Genomic DNA, 23,745 nt, shown 5'->3' on the forward strand with positions numbered 1-23,745 from the left:
GCCGCAACAGAGTCTACCAGCTTGTGGGGTCACAGAGCAGGCCTGTAGCGTGGCTAGGCGAGGCAGGGCAGGGCCGTTGGCACCATGTCGAGGCAGGCGAACCATGGCATTGAGAGCAAGAAAATGAGCTCTGAGCTCTTCATCTTGACCTATGAGGCTCTTGTCACCCAGCTATGCAAGGACTATGAAAATGATGAAGATGTGAATAAACAGCTGGACAAAATGGACTATAACATTGGAGTTCGGCTGATTGAAGATTTTTTGGCATGGTCAAAGGTTGGGAGATGCCATGATTTTCAGGAAACTGCAGATGCCATTGCCAAGGTCCAGGACCTTGGCAAACTTTTGGCCAGGACACCCTGAAAGGACATGGTGTAACAGAAATCTGGATGAAGTTCATCAGGCGGATTGAAGACAACTCCCAGCTGGAGAAGAATGACCATCCTCAGGACTTGAGGGTAGGCAGCAGGAGCATTTGTTGGAATCAAAAAGGTTCCCTCTGCCCCCTGGAACTCAGTGACTCTAACGCAGACGTTATATATTCTTATAATCTTGTTCCATTCTCCATGCTAATAAAGAACAGACTGATACAGTCCAGTTACCCCACAAGTGTGCACATTCAGAAGGGAAATTCTTTGCTTCCTTTCCCTTCAAAGGGGCTGGATGTAATTGTCTTTGGTTGACCTAGAAAGAGTTCAAACCATTTTATATTCTTGTGTGAATATTCCAAAGCAAAACCTACTTTGACCCCATTTAGAGAAGCCTGGCCCATCTATTCCTGAGCCTTCATAAAGCCATTGGCAAATGGCTGTCGGGAATCCAGGCTTGTGGGGTGGAGGGTGGACGGTTGGAAGAAGGGTGGGTAAGAATTGCTAACTGTAGTGTGTGACATGTTGTAGTGCTTGCCAGGACACAGGAGCCAGTCATGCCAGAAACACCGACTTCTGGGAAGCCACCCAGGTCTCATTCCTCCCTGCTGTTTGGAGGCAATGGTTCCTCTTTTTACAGAGGATCCATCTTTTTTTCTTACAAATTCTTCAATAAAGACACATTCTTGAGTGAAAAAAAAAAAGAATTAATGGTGAAAATCATGAGTGGGGCATTCCAAACAGGGCAAAGGCCCTGGAGCAGGAAGGAGTTTAGCAGGCTCCAGCACTTTGCACTGTATTCAGTGTATTTGGTAAAGTAAGATATTAATTTATCACTTCCTGTCTCTGGTAGGAATTTTAGGGAAGTATAGAGCACAGACCTTGTCTTAGTGCTCACATCTGGTCAGAGGAGAATTAATGGTAAGCTTTTAGCAAGCTAACATACAACAGAAAATGGCTCCACAACAAAGAGTATGGTGCTAACCATGTGTGGGAAGGAATCCAGAGGAGTGAGATATAGAGTCCCAATCAAGAGAGAGCTTGTGGAAGGCAATGACATGGAGACATTTTGAAGAGTGCACATAGTTAAGATTGGGAGGGAAGGGAAACTTCTGGGCTGGGTGAGGGTGAAGGAGAGAGTGTGAAGGGAGGGAGTTTAGACAGAGCAGGGGCAAGGATCCATGATCAGGGTTGGGAGGAGCAATACTGGCTCAGTGTTTGAGACCAGAGGAGGGAAAACATGGCAAAGGCTTTTGTAAGGAGTTGACTTGGAGCCACGACACTTAGGAATCTCTCTTCTCAGAAGAGATTGATGTAATTAATACCTGTAGGGCTTGGAAAGTTTAATCTGGAAGTGAAATGTAGAGTGCACTGGGGAGACCAGAGGGAGAAAAGTGGCTTAAAGTCAATTACATTGATTTGGATGGGTGGGGATGAGGCAGCCTGGATGTGGCAGTAAAATGAGAGGGGAGGGATGATTCTAGGAACATTCTGAGGGGAGAATCATCAGGACTGTGTGATGGATTGGTGATGGGCAACCATGCACAGGGAGCTGGCTGGGGACTTCAGAGTGCTGGTAGCACTGTCTGTGTCACATACATGACAACAGTGGGGTGGGAGATACAATTTGATGAAGAACAGATTGTGAGTGGGGCATGGTGGTGTGTGCGTGTAATCCTGCAGCTCAGGATACCTAGGCAGGAGGATGGTCAATTCAAAGTCAGCTTCAGCCTTCAGCATAAAAGGAGGTGCTAAGCAACTTAGTGAAACCATGTCTCTAAATAAAATACAAAATAGGGTGAGTGCCCCTTAGTTCAATCCTTAGTAGTAAAAAAAATGAGGTTGTGATTCACTTACCAACTCCAAGTCAAAGGTACTGAGTTTACCATGGGATTTGCAAGAAGAGAGGCTGATGGGAAGTTGGGGCTGAGTCAGGCCAGGGATTAGATTTGAGATGGGGTGGGGTCAGATCTAAAAGTGACACTAGGAGTGTAGAAATACCAAAAAGAGACCGAACAGTAAAGAACAGAGGCCAAATCTGGGAGAAGTGTTTTTCAATGGCCCTGGTTAATAAAAAGTTCTTTGGTCTCATATTAAAAGATGACATTCTTACAAGATCACTGTTACCCTGACATTGTGAATAATATACCTCTCATTGAATCTGCTTCAGTGTACCACATACCTCATTGAAGCTGTGAGGGGAAAGTTACTGTTTTTATTTTTTTCTCTAATCCACTTTATTTTAAATTCATTTTTATTGTAAACAAATGGGATACATCTTGTTTCTTAGTTTGTACATGAAGTAGAGGCATATCATTTTTGTAACCATACATTTACCTAGGGTATTAGTTTATTGATTCATTCTGTTATTTTTTTTCTTCCCCCAACCCCTCTTATCCCTCTATAGAGTCCCTCCTTCCTCCATTGTCCCCCTCCCACCCCCATTATGTGTCATCATCTACTTATCTGCAAGACCATTCGTCCTTTAGTTTTCTGAGACTGGTTTATCTCACATAGTATGATATTCTCCAATTTCATCCATTGGCCTGCAAATGCAATGATTTTATTTTTTATGGCTGAGTAATATTCCATTGCATATATATATACCACTATTTCTTTATTCATTCATCAATTGAGGGGCATCTAGGTTGGTTCCACAATCTGGTTATTCTGAATTGAGCAGGTATGAACATTGTTGTGGCTGTATCGCTGTAGTACGCTGATTTTAAGTCTGTTGGGTATAGGCAGAGGAGTGGGATAGCTGGGTCAAATGGTGGGTCCATTCCAAGTTTTCTAAGGAATCTTCACACTGCTTTCCAGAGCAGCTGCACTAATTTTCAGCCCCACCAGCAATGTATGAGTGTACCATATTCCCCACATCCTCGCCAAAACCTATTGTTGCTAGTATTCTTGATAATAGCCATTCAAATTGGGGTGAGATGGAATCTTAGGGTAGTTTTGATTTGCATTTCTCTTATTACTAGAGATGTTGAACATTTTTTCATATATCTGTTAATGACTTGTAGATCTTCTGTGAAGTGTCTGTTCATTTCCATAGCCCATTTGTTGATTGGGTTATTTGTATTCTTGGTGTAGAGTTTTTTGAGTTCTTTATATATTCTGGAAATTAGTGCTCTATCTAAAGTATGCATGGCAAAGATTTTTCTCCCATTCTGTAGGTTCTCTCTTTGAATTACTGATAGTTTCCTTTGCTGAGAGAAAGCTATTTATTTTGAATCTCTCCCAGTTATTGATTCTTGTTTTTATTTCTTGTGCTATGGGAGTACTGTTAAGGAAGTGTGATCCTAAGCCAACAAGTTGAAGATTTGGACCTAGTTTTTCTTCTATAAGATGCAGGGTCTCTGGTCTAATTTCAAGGTTCTTGATGCATTGTGAGTTGATTTTTGTGCAGGGTGAGAGATAGGGGATTAGTTTCATTCTGTTGCATATGGATTTCCAGTTTTCCCAGCACCATTTGTTGAAGAGGCTATCTTTTCTCCATTGCATATTTTTGGCACGTTTGTCTAGTATAAGAAAATTGTATTTATTTGGGTTTGTGTCTGTGTCCTCTATTCTGTAACGTTGATCTACCTGTCTATTTTGGTACCAATACGATGCCATTTTTGTTACTATAGCTTTGTAATAGAGTTCAAGTCGTGGTATTGCGATACCCCCTGCTTCACTCTTCCTGCTAAGGATTGCTTTAGCTATTCTGGGTTTCTTATTCTTCTAGATGAATTTCATGATTGCTTGCTCTATTTCTGTAAGGTACATCATTGGGATTTTAATTGGAATTGCATTAAATCTGTATAGCACTTTTGGTAGTATGGTCATTTTGACAATATTAATTCTGCCTATCCAAGAACATGGGAGATGTTTCCATCTTCTAAGATTTTCTTTAATTTCTTTCTGTAATGTTCTGTAGTTCTCATTGTAGAGGTCTTTCACCTCTTTTGTCAGATTGATTCTCAAGTGTTTTATTTATTTTGAAGCTATTGTGAATGGGGTCGTTTTCCTAACTTCTCTTTCTGAAGATTCATCACTTATGTATAAAAATGCTTTGGAGAATAAAGAAGATGGCACACTAGAGGGAGGCTGTGTTCCTTGTCACTCCGTAACTCTGGTTTCAAGCAGAGGATATCTGTTTCTTGATAAGGCAGTTTTTGCTGCTTATTGATTCCCTGCTGTTTACCCCATTTGTCTGCTGTGATTACCTGCAATCTGCCAGCATATCAATACCTTTTTTGAGTGCAGTTTGCTCATCTGTCATTTGCCTGCCTCTCGCCTATCCATCGCCTGCCTTACACCTATCCATCACCCAATGCATGAGGTTTACCTCCCGATCATCTGACAACAGTCAGCAAACTGATCGCTGACCACCAGAGGAGCACCAGCTGCCTGCTGTTGCCTGGAAGTTCACTGTGACAGTACCTGCAGGTTTGATTACACGTGGCTGCCACCATTTTGAGACAATAGCCAGACCACATAGGACCCCTGGACAGACTGACTGAGCCCCATCTCCAGCATCCCTCAGCCCGACCAATCACTTCCTGCCTCTGGGGCCCTCATGTCGACTGACTGTTCCATGCCACCAGGACCCACAGACCAACTGACTGCGCCCTATCACTGGGACCCCAGACCGACTGATTTTAATCGGCCTCCAGGATCCCACAACCACACCAAACACACCCAACCTCCAGGACCCCTGCCTCACCAACTACATCCCAACTCCAGGACCTCCAGCTGACCACGGCCACACCCTGAACTGCAGCTCCCCATTTGCCAACACATTTGGAAGCCAAAGCAGCCATCTTGGATAATCCTGGAAGCTGTAGCTCCGATCTTTACGTGGGGCAAAACCCATCCTGAGATGCCTACTAGAGGCTTGAAGCTCATTGTCAGAAAGAGTTTTGGAAACCTATAGGGCCACTATAAGCCTATAGGGGGAAATCTGCAATACCCCAGATCTGCACTGCTAGAGGGGAAGATACATGAACAAGAAGAAAAAAGGGAAGAAAATGATCCAAATAAATCTAGATTCTATATTAATAGACTTCAATGATAGTATGTTAGAAGAAATGTCAAAAAAGGACTTCAGATTATACATGATTAAGATGATTCGCAAAGCAAAGGATGAGATAAGAGAGGAAATGCAGGCAATGAATGATAATACCAATAAGCTGAAAGAATACCTGCAGGAAGCAAAGGATCATTTCAACAAACAGATAGAGATTCTCAAGAAAAAAAAAAAAAACAAACACAAATACTTGAAGGAAACAATAAACCAAATAAAAACTCAATGGAGAGTTTCACCAAAAGACTACACCACTTGGAAGACAGAACCTCAGACAATGAAGACAAAATACTTAACCTTGAAAATAAAGTTGCCAAACAGAACACATGGTAAGAAATCATGAACAGAATCTCTAAGAACTATGGGACATATTGAAAACACCAAATTTAAGAATTATTGGGATTGAGGAAGGCACAGAGATACAAACCAAAGGAATGAACAACATAGTCAATGACATACTATCAGAAAATTTCCCAAAACTGAGTAATGAAATCAATACAAGAGGCTTACAGAACACCAAATGAACAAAATCACAACAGGTCCACACCAAAGCACATTATAATGAAAATGCCTAACATTTAAAATAAAGATGGGTCTTTGAAGGCCACGAGAGAAAATCATCAGATTACATATAGGGGAGACCAATTCGGATAGCAGCCAACTTCTCAACCCACAGTCTAAAAGCTAGAAGGGCCTGGAACAACGTATTTCAAGCTCTGAAAGAACATGATTGCCAACCAAGGATCCTATACCCAGCAAAACTAATCTTCAGATTTGAAGAGGAAATAAAATCCTTCCATGATAAACAAAAGTTAAAAGAATTTACAAATAGAAAGCCTGCACTACAGAATATTTCTCAACAAAATATTCCATGAGGAGGAAATGAAAAACAACAATGGAGGTCAGCAAAGGGAGGAAATACCTTAGAGAAAAACCACTCAAAGGAGAAACCAAGCCAACTTAAAATCCAAAAATAAGCTAAAAGTCTGGGAATACAAATCATATCTCAATAATAACCCTGAACATTAATGGCCTAAACTCATCAATCAAAAGACATAGACTGGCAGAATGGATTAAAAACAAAGACCCAACAATATACTGCCTACAAGAGACTCATTTTCTAGAAAAAGACATCCACAGACTAAAGGTGAAAGGATGGGAAAAAACCTACCACACACATGGACTCAGTAAAAACGCAGGGGTTTCCATCCTTATATCAGATAAAGTGGACTTCAAGCCAAAGTTAGTTAGAAGGGATAAAGAAGGACATTTCATACTGCTTAAGGGAACGATAAATCAGGAAGACATAACGATAGTAAATATTTATGCCCCAAACAATGGTGCATCCCTGTACATCAAACAAATCCTTCTCAATTTCAGGAATCAAATAGACCACAACACAATAATTCTGGGTGACTTTAAAGCACTGCTGTCACCACTAGATAGATCTTCCAATCAAAAACCAACCAAAGAAACAATAGAACACAATAATACAATCAATAACCTAGACTTAATAGACATATATAGAATATTCCATCCATCAACGAATGGATTCACTTTCTTCTCAGCAGCACATGGAATCTTCTTGAAAGTAGACCATATGTTATGCCAGAAAGCAGCCCTTAGGAAATACAAAAAAAAAAAAAAAAATAGAGATACTGCCTTGTGTTCTATCAGATCATAATGGACTGAGAGTACGAATCAATGACAAAATAAAAAACAGAAATTACTCCAACACTTTGAGACTAAATAATATGCTATTGAATGAAACATGGATAACAAAAAACATCAGGGAGGAGATAAAAAAATTCTTAGAGGTCAATGAGAACGATGATACAACATATCAAAATCTCTGGGACACTGTGAAAGTGGTTCTGAGAGGAAAATTCATTGCATGGAGCACATTCTAGAAAAGAATGAAAACAACTAAATGACCTAACATAACAGCTCAAAGCCCAGAAAACGAAGAACAGAATAATAGCAAAAGTAGTAGAAGACAGGAAATAATTAAAATCAGAGCTGAAATCAATGAAATTGAAACAAAAGAAACTATTCAAAAAATTGACAAAACAAAAAGTTGGTTCTTTGAGAAAGTAAACAAAATAGACCCTTAGCAACACTAACAAAGAGAAGGAGAGAGAAGACTCAATTACTAAAATTCGTGATGAAAAGGAAATATCATGACAGACACTACTGAGATACAGAACATAATGAGAAGCTACTTTGAAAATCTGTATTCCAACAAAGTAGAAACTACCCCAAAGACATTGACAAATTTCTAGAGACATATGCTCCTTCCAAACTGAACCAAGAGAGCATACACAATTTAAACAGATCAATATCAAGCAATGAAATGGAGAATCCATTAAAAATCTACAATCCAAAAAATCCCAGGACCAGACAGATTTTCAGCCGAGTTCTACTGGACCTTCAATGAAGAACTCAGTCCAATACTTCTCAAAGTATTCCAGGAAATAGAAAAGGAGGGTACCCTACCGAACTCATTCTATGAAGCTAATATCACCCTCATATCCAAACCAGGCAAAGACATATCAAGGAAAGAAAATTTTAGACCAATATCCTTGATGAATATAGTTGCAAAGATCCTTAACAAAATACTGGCAAACCATATCCAAAAACATATTAAGAAAATCATGCAACATGATCAAGTGGGGTTCATCCTTGGAATGCAAGGATGGTTTAACGTCTGTAAAACATTAAACATAATACATCATGTCAATAGACTTAAGGATAAGAATCATATGGTTATTTCAATTGATGCAGAAAAAGCATTTGACAAAATACAACACCCCTCCATGCTCAAAACTCTAGAAAAAATAGGGATAGTAGGAACATTCCTGAACATTGTAAATTTATTTATGCTAAGCACATGACCAACATCATTCTTAATGTAGAAAAACTGAACCCCTTCCCTTTAAAAGTGGGAAAAAGACATGGATGTCGTCTTTCACCACTTCTATTCAACATTTTCCTCGAATCTCTAGCCAGAGCAATTAGGCAGACTAAAGAAATTAAAGGGATACGAATAGGAAAAGAGGAACATAAGCTGTCACTGTTTTCTGATGACATGATTCTATATTTAGAGGATCCAAAGCCTCCTCCAGAAAACTTCTAGACCTCATCAATGAGTTCAGCAAAATAGCAGGCTATAAAATCAACACGCACAAATCTAAAGCATTTTTAAAATAAGCGATGAAACATCTGAAAGAGAAATGAGGAAAACAACTCCATTTGCAATAACCTCAAAAAAAAAAAATACTTGGGAATCAATCTAACCAAAGAGGTAAAAGATCTCTACAATTAAAACTAAAAAAAACATTAAAGAAAGAAATTGAGGAAGACCTTAGAAGATTGAAAGATCTCCCATATTCTTGGATAGGCAGAATTAATATTGTCAAAATGGCCATACTACCAAAAGTGCTATACTGATTCAATGCTATTCCTATTAAAATCCCAATGATGTACCTTACAGAAATAGAGCAAGAAATTATGAAATTCATCTGGAAGAATAAGAACCCAGAATAGCTAAAGCAATCCTTAGCAGGAAGAGTGAAGCAGGGGCTATTGCAATACCAGGACTTGAAATATACTACAAAACAATAGTAATAAACAGCATGGTATTGGCACCAAAATAGACACATAGATCAAAGGTACAGAATAGAGGACATGGACACAAACCCAAATAAATACAATTTTCTTATACTAGACAATGTGCCAAAAATATGCAATGGAGGAAAGGTAGGCTCTTTAACAAATGGCGCTGAGAAAACTGGAAATACATATGCAAAAGAATGAAACTAATCCCCTATCTCTCACCCTGCACAATATTCAACACACAATGGATCAAGGACCTTGAAATCAGATCAGAGACCCTGCATCTTATAGAAGAAAAAGTAGGTCCAATCCTTCAACTTGTTGGCTTAGGATCAGACTTCCTTGACAGTACTCCCATAGCACAGGAAATAAAAGCAAGAGTCAATAATTGGGACAGATATTCAAAGTAAATAGCTTTCTCCCAGCAAAGGAAACTGTCGGCAATGAGAAGAGAGAGCCTACAGAGTGGGAGAAAATCTTTGCCACTCATACTTTAGATAGAGCACTAATTTCTAGAATCTATAAAGAACTCAAAAAACTCTACACCAAGAATACAAATAACCCAATCAACAAATGGGCTAAGGAAATGAATAGACACTTCACAGAAGATCTACAAGCAATCAGAAAATATAAAAAAAATGTTCACCGTCTTTAGTAATAAGAAAAATGCAAATCAAAACTACCCTAAGATTCCACCTCACCCCAATTTGAATGGCAATTATCAAGAATACAAGCAACAATAGGTGTTGGCGAGGATGTGGGGAAAAAGGCACACTCATACATTGCTGGTGGTGCTGCAAATTAGTGCAGCCACTCTGGAAAGCAGTGTGGAGACTCCTTAGAAAACTTGGAATGGACCCACCATTTGACCCAGCTATCCCACTCCTCTGCCTATACCCAAAGGACTTAAAATAAGCATTCTTCAGAGATACAGCCACATCAGTGTTCATAGCTGCTCAATTCACAATAGCTAGAGTATTTAACCAACCTAAATGACCTTGAATTGAGGAATGAATAAAGAAACAGTGATATATATATATGTATATATATATATATATATATATATATATGCACAATGAAATATTACTCAGCTATCAAGAATAATAAAATTATGGCATTTGCAGGTCAATGAATGAAATTGGAGAACATCATGCTCAGTGAGTCAAGTCAATCTCAAAAATCCAAAGGATGAATGATCTCACTGATAAGCAGATGATGACACATAATGGGGGGTGGGAGGGTTCCAAGAATGGAGGAAGGAGGGACTGTATAGTGGAAAAAGAAGGGAGGGAGAAGTGGGAGGTTGGGGGGAAGGAAAAAAGAAGAATGATTCAAACATCATTACCCTAATAAATGTGTGATTATGCAAATGGTATGCTGTTACTCCATGTACAAACAGAAACAACATGTATCCCATTTGTTTAAAATAAAAATAAATTTAAAAGAATGCTTTGGATTTATGAGCTTGATCTTATATCCTGCTACTTTACTGAATTCACTTATGGGATCTAAAAGTTTTGTGGAATTTCTTGGTTCCTCTAAATATATAATCATGTCATCAGCAAACAGGGATAGTTTTAGTTCTTCTTTTCCTATTCATATCCCTTTAATTTCTATGGTCTGTCTAATTGCTCTGGCTAGAATTTCAAGTACAAAGTTGAATAGAAGTGGTGAAAGAGGGCATCCCCTTCTTGTTCCAGTTTTTAGGGGGAATGCATTCAGTTTTTCACCATTTAGAATGATATTGGCCATGGGCTTAGCATAGATGGCCTTTACAATGTTAAGGAATGTTCCCACTATCCCTGTTTTTTCTAGTGTTTTGAGCATGAAGGGATGCTGTACTTTACCAAATGCTTTTTCTGCATCTATCAAAATAATCATGTGATTCTTGATTTAAGTCTGATGATATGGTGAATTGCATTTATTTTTTCCAGATGTTGAACCAATCTTGCATCCCTGGGATAAGAACACTTGATCATGGTGCACTAACTTTTTAATATATTTTTGTGTGCGATTTGCTAAAATTTTGTTTTGAATTTTTGCATCAATGTTCATTAAGGATATTGGTCTGAAATTTTCTTTCCTCAATGTGTCTCTGTCTGGTTTAGGTATCAGAGTGATATTGGCATCATAGAATGAGTTTGGGAGGGTTCCCTCCTCTTCTATTTCATGAAATACTTTGAGAAGTATTGGAATGAGCTCTTCTTTAAAGGTTATGTAGAACTCGGCTGAGAACCCATCTGGTCCCAGACTTTTCTTTCTTGGTAGGCTTTTGGTGACTTCTTCTATTTCATTACTTGAAATTGATCTATTTAAATTGTGTATGTCCTCCTGGTTCAATTTAGGTAATTCATATGTTTCTAGAAACCTGTTGATGTCTTCAAGATTTTCTATTTTGTTGGAGTATGGCTTTTCAAAATAACTTCTAATTATGTTTTGTATTTCACTCGTGTTTGTTGTGATATTTCCTTGTTCATTCTGAATTTTAGTAATTTGTTTTTCTCTCTTCTTCTCTTTGTTAGTGTGGCTAAGGATTTATCAATTTTGTTTATTTTTTCAAAGAACCAACTATTTATTTTGTCAATTTTTTCAATTATTTCTTTTGTTTCAATTTAGCTGATTTCAACTCTGATTTTAACTATTTCCTGTCTTCTACTACTTTTGGTGTCGCTCTCTTCTTCTTTTTCTAGGGCTTTGAGCCGTAGTGTTAGTTCATTTATTTGTTGATTTTTTTCTTCTTTTATTGAATGTGCTCCAGGAAATAAATTTTCCTCTAAGAACTGCTTTCATAGTGTCCAGAGATTTTGTTATGTTGTTTCTTTGTTCTCATTTATCTCTAAGAATTTTTTCATTTCTTTCCTCATGTCTTCTGTTATTCATTCATCATACAATAGCATATTATTTAATCTCCAGGTGTTAGAGTAGTTTCTTTTTTTACTGTCATTAATTTCTAATTTCAATCCATTTTGATGTGATAGAATACAAGGTATTATCTCTATCTTCTTGTATTTGCTAACATTAACTTTGTGGCATGAAATATGGTCTATTTTAGAGAAGGATCCATGTACTCCTGAGAAGAAAGTGTATTCACACTTTGTTGGATGGTATATTCTATAAATGTCCTTTAATTCTAAATTATTCATTGTGTTATTGAGATCTGTGGTTTCTTTTTTCAATTTTTGTTTGGAGGATCTGTCCAGTGGTGAGAGAGGTGTGTTAAAATCACCTAGTATTATTGTGTTATGGTCTATTTTATTTCTGGCATTGTGAAGGATTTGTTTGACGTATACGGATGAGCCACTATTTGGGGCATAGATATTTATGATTGTTATGTCTTGCTGATTTATGCTTCCCTTAAGCAGTACGAAGTATCCTTCTTTATCCCTTCTGACTACCTTTGGCTTGAAGTCCACATTATCTGATATGAGGTTGGATACTCTGGCTTTTTTGCTTAGTCCATGTGCATGGTATATTTTTTCCCATCCTTTAACCTTTAGTCTCTGGGTATCTCTATGAGATGAGTCTCTTGCAGGCAGCAAATTGTTGGATCCTTCTTTTGAATCCAATCTGCCAGTCTATGTCTTTTGATTGATGAGTTCAGGGCATTAACATTCAGGGTTATTATTGAGATATTATTTTTATTCCCAGTCATTTGGCTCTTTTTTTTTGACACGACTTGGTTTCTCCTTTATTTGGCTGTTCCTTTAGGGTAGTTCCTCCCTTTGCTGATTTACATCATTGTTTTTCATCTCTTCCTCATGGAATATTTTGCTGAGAATGTTCTGTAATGCCATTTTTGTAAATTCTTTTAACTTTTGTTTATCATGGAAAGATTTTATTTGTCATCAAATCTAAAGGTAAGTTTTGCTGGGTTTAAGATTCTTGGTTGGCATCCATTTTCTTTCAGGGTTTGAAAAATGTTGTTCCATGCCCTTCCAGCTTCTAGGGACTGGATTGAAAAATCTGCTGATACCTGTATTGGTTTCCCCCTGAATGTAATTTGATTCTTTTCTCTAGCAGCCTTTAAAATTCTGTTTTTGTTTTGTATGTCAGTTATTTTCATTATAATGTGCCTTGCTGTGGGTCTGTTGTAATTTTGTGTATTTAGAGTCCTATAAGCCTCTTGTACTTGATTTTCCATTTCATTCTTCAGATTTGGGAAATTTTCTGATATTATTTCATTGAATAGATTATTCATTCCTTTGGTTTGTTTCTCTAAGCCTTCCTCAATCCCAATTATTCTTAAATTTGGCCTTTTCTTGACATCCCATAATTCTTGTAGATTCTCTTCATTATTTCTTACCGCCTTCTCTGTTTGGTCAATTTTGTTTTCAAGATTTAATATTTTGTCTTCAATATCTGAGGTTCTGTCTTCCAGGTTTTTCTATCCTATTGGTTATGCTTTCTCTGGAGTTTTTAATTTGTTTTTTTTTTCCTCTTCATTTCTAGGATTTCTGTTTGTTTTTTTTTTCAATATCTCTTAACTCTTTATTGAAATGATCTTTTGCTTCCTGTATTTGCTCTTTTAACTGTCATTTGGTGTGATCATTCAATGCCTGCATTTGCTTTTTCATCTCTTCATTTCCTTCTCTGATAGTTTTAATTATGTCCATTCTGAACTCCTTTTCTGACATTTCATCTGCCATGCTGTCACTGAATTTTATTGCTATATCATTTAGTTTTTTGGGGGACATTTTCTTCCCTTGTTTTCTCATATTGCTCAGGTATCTTCCCCTCTAATAGTGAAACTCTGGGATATTGCAGATTTCCGCTATTGACTAATATTGTCTCTGTAGATTTTCAATAACTCACCTCTTAGCTTTCAGTAGCCTAAAGTCTTGGAGGAACTTGATTATGTGGTGCTCCACTAGCAAGGTACCCCTCTAACTGTGGTGATCTTCAGGTGGGGTATATTCCCTGTCAGTGGGCAGAGATGCCTCCACTTGTTGACTGATGGTCAGCCAAAGGGGGACTAGACTGCAGACTGGGGCACGTCTGATCTAGACCTGTGTCTCTGGTTCTACTGCCCTGGTGGGAAAGCCTCACCCAGTGGGGAAGACTCACCCATTGGAAAGTTTCACTGGGCCGCTCTCCTCCAAGAAGTTTCCTTCAGTCCAGAACTACTACCTGGAATGGGAAACCCTCCTCTGCAATGTTCTCAGGGGTCCTAACCTACTGCCTTGGCTGGGGAGCCTGGCTTGCCAGGGATTCCCTCGATGAGCGACCCTCCTCTGCTATGTTCCCTGGGGACCAGAACTACCACCTGGGCCTCGGACCCTCTCTCTGTGTCGAAGCCTCTCGCTGTGTGGTCCTCCTCTTCAATGCTCCTGGTTGATTGGGTACTTGGCTCCAGCAGGGGAGTCTCACTGGGTCACTCTACTCCATGAAGTTCCCTGCATTTCAGGACTACTGCCCCATCTTGGGAGCCTGACCAGTGGGAGAGACTCACCCAGTGCCTCTGAGTTGGTCCTGAATCTCTCAATACCTCCTCTTCTTGACTCCTGGGTGTTGTTAAAGGTCCTCTAGTCTCCTGTAGGTGTCTCAGGAAGGGATGTGCCCTTCCAATGATCATGACCACACCCTCAGGAATAATTCAAAGTGCCTGCAGAAGCCTATAAAGAAGCCTCTGGCTAGCTCTGTGATGCAGGCAGGCTGGCTTGTCTGCTGGCTTGCTCCATGATGGAAACAGACCTCAGCATGGTGGTCAGGTGGGGTCGCTCAGTGATGGTGTCTGTCTTTGTCTGGTGGTTGGGTGGATTGGCTTCCCACTGCCTAGCTTCGCAAGGAAGGCGGTTTGGGTGCCCGCCTGCTGCCTCCATGATGCAGGTGGCCTGACTCACCCACCAACTTGCTCCTCTAATGTACTTTAAAGGCTGTTACATTTGATGACAGTACTTTCTTACAGAAGCTTAAATGCTGTTACATTAGATGACAGTGCTTTCTTACAGACCTCTTTAGGACATTGTTGAGCTAGGTTCATACATGTAAAACTAATACTGAATGTCACAGAGTTAGCTGTATATGTCTATTGTGTGTGTGTGTGTGTGTGTGTGTGTGTGTGAGAGAGAGAGAGAGAGAGAGAGAGAGAGAGAGAGAGAGAGAGAGAAATATTCAGTTGCTACTGCTGAATAAAACAACACTCCCCACATTTGGTGACTTCAAAAACTGTGTTTATGCTCACCCACTCTGCTTCAGGAATTGCATCAGGGCACAGTGGTAATGCCTTTTCTCTGCTCCAAACTGAAGACTTAGTTACAAGAGTTAGTGGCTGGGGTTACTTAACAGCTGGAGTCTGGAATCTTATGGAGGCTCTTCGTTCACATGTCTGATGAGGGGTACTGCTATGCACTGGACAGCAGCTGATTCTGTTGACAGCAGCCTGATCAGGGCTGCTTGCCTGGCCTTGGCTTCCTTATAACATGACTTCTTCCAGGTAGTTGGATGTATACCTTGGTCCAGGGTCCAAAGCTAAGCATCTGAGCTAGCAGGGCAGAGCTGAAAGACTTTTGTGATGCAGCCTTAGAAATCACAGATTTGCTCCTGCATTTTCTTGCCTGCAAACATGTCACTAAGGCTAATTTCAAGGAGAGATGATATAGAACACCTCTGGATTAAAGTGGACAATTACGAAGTACCTAATGCCATCATTCATTCTGTGTAACATGATTTCTTGATTCCTTGATGGTTCTTTTACTTTTTGAATTACTCATAACCTATCTATGGGGCCTTCTATGAAATCTGTAATCTGGAAGAGGGAGAGATTTTCATTTTTGTCTTGATAGAATGAAATGTACTTACATTGTTTACATCCTTCCCCTATCTGGAAAACTTTTATGGGTTTTTCTGTACATGATTATCTTACCCTTTCTTCCTTGGGAACCAATCCCCACGTGATAAAGAGAATTTTCTTTGGGCCGGAGTTGACACTGAAGTAGGGGTTTTCTGACTGTAAGGTTCTCCCATAAAACTGTGGATGAGAGTGTGTGGGGGAAAGTTTTGAAACCTTACAAATGTAGCCTCCCTGCTGAAAATCTAGATTCAGTAAATATAATTAGACCTGGATATTCACATTTAAATACATTTTATATTGATTCAGATAAGTGTCCTAGATAAGAGCCACTAACTACATTCAAGTCACATGTAAATCTCAGATTTACAAAGCTGATGAAATGTCCGGAAGAGTGGGATATTGATCAGATCCTTTTTCCAAACCTCTCCATCTTAATAATAGTAATCTAACTTTCACCTGCCTTTCTCCACTTCCATGCTTGGGAATTAAAACTTTCAGAAAAGCAACCTTTTCCTTCCAACCTTTAATTATTCCCTTACATTCAGAAGATACTTAGAAATGGGCTTATAGATGTTCTCTTTATAAGTAGGGATGAGGCTTTAAGTATTTTATGCATCCTTCTTGTCTTCCAGGTTGTTTTGACAACCAATGTTGTTGCAAGCAGAGTTTTTTTTTTTTTTCCATGAGAATAGTAGCAAATTATGAATCCTTGTTCAGTGAGAGTTGTGCAGTAAACTGTCTCAGGAAGTTCTTTGAGTTCCTAGAACCCTGGCATGACCAGCCTGGCAGTGTTCAACACTGCAATCCCTGAAGTGAGTGAGAATATACATTGGGATCCTTTTAATAATTCATTTTCAGCAGTTCTAGCAAACTAATTATTAATTTGATTAACAGGGAGTATTGAATGCAAACAGAGTATAAATTAGTGACTGAAGTAAAATTCTTAAACCAGTCCTTTTTAGAATATTTTTGGGCCTGATTTTTATGTTAACAAAAGATATGACACAGAGCAGATTTTAACTGCCAAAATGTACCTTCATACACAGTCATTAGATACAAACCCACTGCAAATACACTTACCTACACACCAGGCCTATGGATCAAATGTGGCCTATGCATATATTTAGCTTCTCTCTGTGAATTGAGTCAGCCTGAAAATTGAGTAGTCTCATGCAGAATGTGACTATTAAGCCCACTGAGGAATTGTATCCGACTTCCTTTGAGCACACACTACTGTCTGGTGGGTGTTACAGAGTGAGATCCTTTGTCTTATGACTATGAGTTCTCCAGTTTCCTGTTGACCTACATAGACATTTCCTCATGTAAGCACTATGCCTCTAGAAGTGTTTAAGTTTACAACTCCTATTTGATAATGTATTTTGATAAGGAATTTAGTGACTTTAAAATTATTTTATTTGATTAGAATATGATTCATAGAAATTAGTTTGAAACTGAATTAGTTTCACAATTTGAAGTTGGTATTTTACATAGTTTCTTCTTCCAAAGCATAATTTTATATTATAATATGCTATATATAAGCCTCAATAGAATAATTATGGTTATAGGTAGATAGGTTATGGATATTGTCAACTACATGGTATTGTTTTCATCAGCAGTGTCTCTAAAATATCAAGTGATCTAGTCCCTTTAGTGCCTGTCATAGTGCTAAAAAGTATCCATGTAGATCACAGTTAATTTCTAATGATAAACCAGTAGTTTTTATATTTCTGATTTATATTTCTCCTCAAATGAAAAGTGACTTGAATTGGAAGTTAAAATGGAACCTGTACAATTATTTCAAAACCAGATATGAATAAGTATATCTGAGTTATCTTTATAAGTAGGAACATAATTTCATAATGAAGTTTAGAGCAGTTAATGTGGAAATCCTTCCCCTGATAACAGGAGAAAGTCCATAGATCTTTTACTCATAAGCAACCAAAACCATCTGTTTATTGTCCTGACCCAATTCTCAGTGTGATCCTTTTGGAGTAGGACTGACTGACAGATTCTGGATCCTGACAACACAAGTAACAGAGAATCATTTAATTTCTTTTTAACCTGAATGAAACTTATATTATCATTGAAGAACTCCCTGAAATTAGAGCTCTTTGAAACTCTTAATGCCTGAAATATTTGTAATTGGCTCCAAAAAGTGTTACCCCATAGATACTAAGCAAAGTTAAAGACATTCCTTTAATATTGGATATAGAATGCAGTTTTGTAATGCTGCAGAAATCAGTAATCAAGAAATCTTTCTGTTGGGGGACAGTACTTCTGGAAAAGAAAATATGCTTCAGAATATAGAATGAGAAACCCTACTGTGAAGATGAGCAATTTAGCTCAATCAGTCAATAGAAATACTTAAAAATTTATTACCATGTTTCTAGGGTCATGTCTGTCCACATCAAGGATATAGCCCCTACCCTCAAGCAGGTCTTGGTTCAGGTGTGGAATAATCATATTACCTTATAGTACCATGATAAATGCAAGGTTCTTGGAGTAGTAAGTATTTGTAGTGAGTTGTGGAGACAGCTGGAGTTCATTTTGGCACTCTAGGCATGGAAGGACAATCCCAAGGGGAGGAGCAGCACTTGTCAAAGTGCAGTGGTCTAAGGAGTAAGAGCTACTATTTGTTTTCTCTCATAATTTTCCTTTAAAATGGTCATTTATACAATTTTAAGTTCAGTTGTGAAATAATAATGGGATGAATCTGAAGTGTTTGTTTTTGTTGTAGGAGAGACTCCCACCACTGTTACTGCTCTAAGGGAAAAGAGCACATAGCAGAATATTTAATAGACAGGGGAGCAGTTACACATGCAGTTGATCAGAGAACATACAGACCTTTACTTTTCTCCTTCTTTTGACCTTACTGATGGTGTAAAGAGGTAAGAAACTCATAAGTCGGACATATTCAATTGGTAGGAGGAAATTGATTATCTTATAATGTTGAGGGCATAGGACAGTTTTTCAAAATAAAACATCAGTTACCAAATATTAAGGATGGGCAAAGCAAAGACAGTATATAACAGGATTCATATTCCTTTACAATGAAGAGTGATGTTTTGTTATCATGTATGCAATCTATTAGCTAAACAAATATATTATTTTGATTTGCTTTGAAAATACGAACATTTGTTTGCTTTTTGATTCTTTATTAAATTTCCTATCATTTCATCTCATTTTTAACTCGCTTTTATCCATGCCTTCAGAATTTTGCATCAAGTGTAATGTAGAGTTAAAACTCATTTTGTCATTTGGATGCTTTTTGGTTTTAATTGCTTTTCTTGAAAAAGGGTTTCTCTATGTGACTGTTGTTTTCTATTATCTGATGGTGTTCACCATTTTCATTTTTGGATACCTAATATATTTTGATGTTCTCCTTTTTTATTTGAATGGGGAGAGTTAAGGAAAGTAGCCTAAACTTGTTAATCTTTTGCTTCCCTGAATAAAAGTCATAGTTGTTTGACAAAGGAAAATATATAGAAATTTGATTCACATAGGACTGGGTTTACTTGTTAGTTTTTACTTGAGAGTTGTGCTACCATGGGAAATTTTCCTATCAACCAAGTTATTTCCTGATGGGAAAAGGAAAATGGTATATCCACAAGATGTAGTTGTAAGGTTTATATCAAAGAACATTCATTATAACTTAGTACCTTTTATCGACATCATTAAGTGGAACTCCTATGCCCAGTATAATAGTCTATCATTACATTACTATTGTAATATTGTATTTTCATAGGAATACTAACATTAATATTTTATTATTATTTTAATACTATAAATGCTATTACACTTTAATCCTGAAAATCAGTTTAATTTCTTTGATTTTCAACTATGAATTACAGCATAACACAGTAACCTAGGAAAATAGCAGATAATCATATTCTTCAATTCATCCCTGTTTCAAATAAATGACTTTAGCATAGTTCAACAAAAGACCTTAAATTAGTAAATTCTACACTGTATGACCTGAGTGGATCAAGATACTTCCTGTATTCTCCTTTTATCCCTGGAATTCTTATACAGAGATGAACCCTGATGCTTTCCAGAGGTTCGTTTCTGTTAGCATGTACAAATGGTCAGTGTTACAGGGACAGGCAAGATATGAAACAGGGAGTATAAATCAGGTGAGCTGTTTGAATAACTTCATTAGGGTTCCTGAAGTGAAGTTGTATCTCTGCTATTTTAGAATATCCCTTATGCTTGCTGCAGGACATGAAAGCAAAGGAACGGTCAGACTGCTTCTTCAACAAGGAGTTGACATGTTTTCAGAAAACTGCTGAGTACAGACTGCATTATCTCATGCTGTTGATAGTGGTGATATCCTGTAACTGTTTACATAAAATGCTGGTTAATTTTGAAAAGAGGTTCAAAATCATCACAAAAATTGCATCTTCTACATCAGGTGAGATTTCAGCTGAGTTCTCCTAGTTCTGGTAATTTGAAAAAGCAGCCATGAAACCCAAGAATACTATACAATTAAGGCACTTGGCAACATTAGGTATATGTACAAATGTGCAAGTCAAACAAACTTCAGCTGTAACAACAAGTGACGAAAAAGAGTAACCCTTCATTTTAAGACCCTTTAATATAATGACCTAAATACAAGTTGGGGTTTATGAAATGAACAAAAGCATTTGTCATTTCCCTATAAAATATTGAAAACCAAGTAATAACCTCAGCTACTACAGGATGAAGAACCTAAAAACAAAAATACTTGATTGACTTAGAAAAGCAAAAGCCCATTTTAAGCTGATTAAAGCCTCTGAACTAATCTAGCGTGTGAAAGGAAAGGGAGAAACAGCCCTCTAAAACTAGAAAACTAGTGCTTTAAAAGAAACTGTAGAAACAAAAACATATATGCTCATTGTATTATAGGAACAAAGGAAGAAAAAAGAAAAGGAGAGGGGAGCGGAAGTACAGTCTACTCATCCAGGGCAATTATCATTAAAAATCTATAGTAATCTGATAAAAAAAAAATCCTTAGATTTTCTGAAATTATACTAGTCACATCTGCCAGCTGAAAACTTAAAATGATTGTCTTATTTAAAGAGCTAATAGGTGATTCTAAAACTTTCTTTTTCTATCTTTTTTAAAGAAAAGGTTTGTTTTATTTTTACAGACTGCATTTTGATTCATTGTACACAAATTGGATAAATCTTTTCATTTTTGTGGTTTTACACTAAAATTTATTTACCTCATGAAATAGTTACATTTCAGGTAAGCTGGTATAAATTCTTTCAAGGTTCAAAGTGTTAGGATTTTTTTGTGTGTGCACAAAGGAAATGGTTTATCAATTTTATCCCAATTCTTTTCAACAGCCCAAAGAAAAATGTTGCAAAATTCAATATGTGAAGACTTTCAAAGTTTGTATGGCAGTAATTTGCATTAGTTTCTCAGCTCTGAAAAAAAGGTAGGTGTGCTTTTAATTTAAATATTAACAGTATGATATCTAAAAGCAGATTTACTACTGCTTATATCAACAGTTACAATTTCAAACCGACTTTTACCTTCCTTAATATCAAAGAACAAATACACAAATTTTAAGTTACAGTCTACCTTTCAGTCTGTCTTTTAAGGTACTTTTCTTTGTTTTCTCAATGATTCGAGGTGTGTTTGCAAGTATGAATAGTATCCTGTTACACACTAATGGTCTGTATCCTTTCCATTTATTTCTTTTGAATCTGGAATGTAATTCTCCAATTCCCCATGTAGCATCTTATTTCTAATGTAGAAAAATAATAACTTATCAAGAACAAAATCTTACATTATGGGTACAGTTGAGTGCTAATAAATTAATAAATTTATTTGACCTGTAAAATGATAGCCAAAAATCCACCCGATTTGATGCTCATTTTGGCACACTTCTTGATTCTGGCCACTAAATTACATCTTGAGTCAGCATAAAAATAATGAAGCTTTCAGAGTTTAAGATAAGTAAACTTAACCTGCCAAGAGGAGTTTGTCTGCACCAGACAACATTTTCCATCACATACAGAAAGTTACATTTGGCATGTCAAGAAAGAAACAATTCCACAGCAGCCATTGAAAAAAAAGATGACAGCCACAAGGATTTATCTGAAATATTTTTTAAATATTCCTTTTAAGGATGATGTTTTGAAATATCCTATATGCATCCTTTGGAATTTTAAAGATCCTGAAATAGTGACTTCCATGTGGGACTTCTTTTAAGAGAGTATTTTAGGTTTGGTGAGTTACACAAATGAACTGCTTGTTCGTGTTAATTTAATGGGTCTGCCTATAAAGTATGATAATTTCATTCTTTAGATTTACAGAATTTATAAAGAAAGAAAATTACAGTTTTTACACCCAAGATAAGGACAATTCCTCCCATGAAACTGACTGAAGGATGCCAGCACTAAAGACATTATGTTCGGTTCTCCCACTGTCTGCTTTGGGCAGCCACCTGCTTGGTTGTAGTCTGCATGCTGTCTGTGGAGTCGAACTCAACTCTGACCCCAGCAGGGATTGAACAATCCACTTTAGCAACAATCAAGGGAGCCCTGATGCCAGTGATGTCTGCCTCACAGATCACCACCCCAGCACCAGAATCCTGTGAAAGCCACAACAGCTGTGCTTCCTGTTTCAATGCTAGCATTAGTAATACTGTCTGCTTTTGGATAAAATGTAAAGAAGATAGGAGCTACTGTGTGCATAACTAAATAATTATTAATTGTAGTGGGGTGAACAGCACTGGTTTCTGTCCTGGGCCTCCTGTGACTTCAGTGCCAACTAATTTTACAGCTAAAGTAACAACTCTGCCTTCCTCTTCTACATAGTCCACCACAGTTATCACATCAGGTGCAACAAATACCCACTTTGGCTCCAAACTCACAACCTGCATGGAAGTCTACCTTTGATGCAGCCAGTTTCATTGGAGAAATTGTCCTTGTCCTGGGTGTGCAGGGTGTAATATTCATTCTATATTTACCTTTTATTTACTGAATTCATGACAATTCAATGAGTAAGGTTCTAATCTCAAGGAAAAAAATATGCCTTTTATTGGAAAGTACCAGATATCTTAATATCAAGCTTTCTTGAAAGGTTGAAGAACAATGCATGAAGCATGGAAATCATGGAATGGAAGCATCAGAAGAGCTATGTGATGGTGCTGCTGCTACTGCTAGTTGTGATGAATTAATGCCCAAAACCTGGCAAACAGCAGTTTGCTCTTGAGGAGAAAGAAAACATGATCAGTAAGATTCTGCACATATTCCCCATACATAACAATTATTAACATGTAAAGTGAACTCTATATTAGGCTATATTCATGATTATCAAATTTAATGTGTTCATTAGAGCTATTCATCCTTGCATGAGTATCAGAACAAGGTAGCAAAACAGAGAGGTACCCATTGTTAACAAGTAGTTTAATCACATTAAAAAGTATGACATTTTTGTAGTTGCCTGACATGTTGGCAAAAGTGAGGAAAAAGATGTTAATATGCATTGTTGGAACTGTTTGTAAGTGGAATTTGAAAAACCATTTTGAAGGGTTATTTTGAAGCATGTATCAAAATTTACAGTATATTCTTTACATTTAGTAACTTCATTTTTGGAACTGAATCTTTAGGTTCAGAAAAATATGATTTCAAAGCAGTACATGCATACAAATTATAAGTATGTTTATTACATATTATATGTTACAATGGGTGACTGCATTTTACATATATCATAGTTACATGAAAGATAATATATCTAAAATATATATGAAGGTCATTTATATAAATGTGGGTGGAGACCTGTCTACATTTCATAATGTGGACTTTATACAGTAAATTAGGAATTGGAAAGCTTTTTTTGATAAAATTCCATTGCTATTTTAGACTTTGTGGCTTATTGGGTCTCATGGATGTGGCTACATTACTCCA

At 37.4% G+C, this 23,745-nt stretch overlaps 1 pseudogene; it reads left to right on the plus strand.

Moving 5' to 3' along the window:
• The first annotated feature begins 389 nt into the window (after positions 1-389).
• Positions 390-22,819, plus strand: LOC124985703 (sialomucin core protein 24-like; annotated as a pseudogene).
• The last annotated feature ends 926 nt before the right edge of the window (positions 22,820-23,745 follow it).

Source organism: Sciurus carolinensis, chromosome 5, assembly GCF_902686445.1.
Source record: "Sciurus carolinensis chromosome 5, mSciCar1.2, whole genome shotgun sequence".
NCBI classification, from domain to species: domain Eukaryota; kingdom Metazoa; phylum Chordata; class Mammalia; order Rodentia; family Sciuridae; genus Sciurus; species Sciurus carolinensis.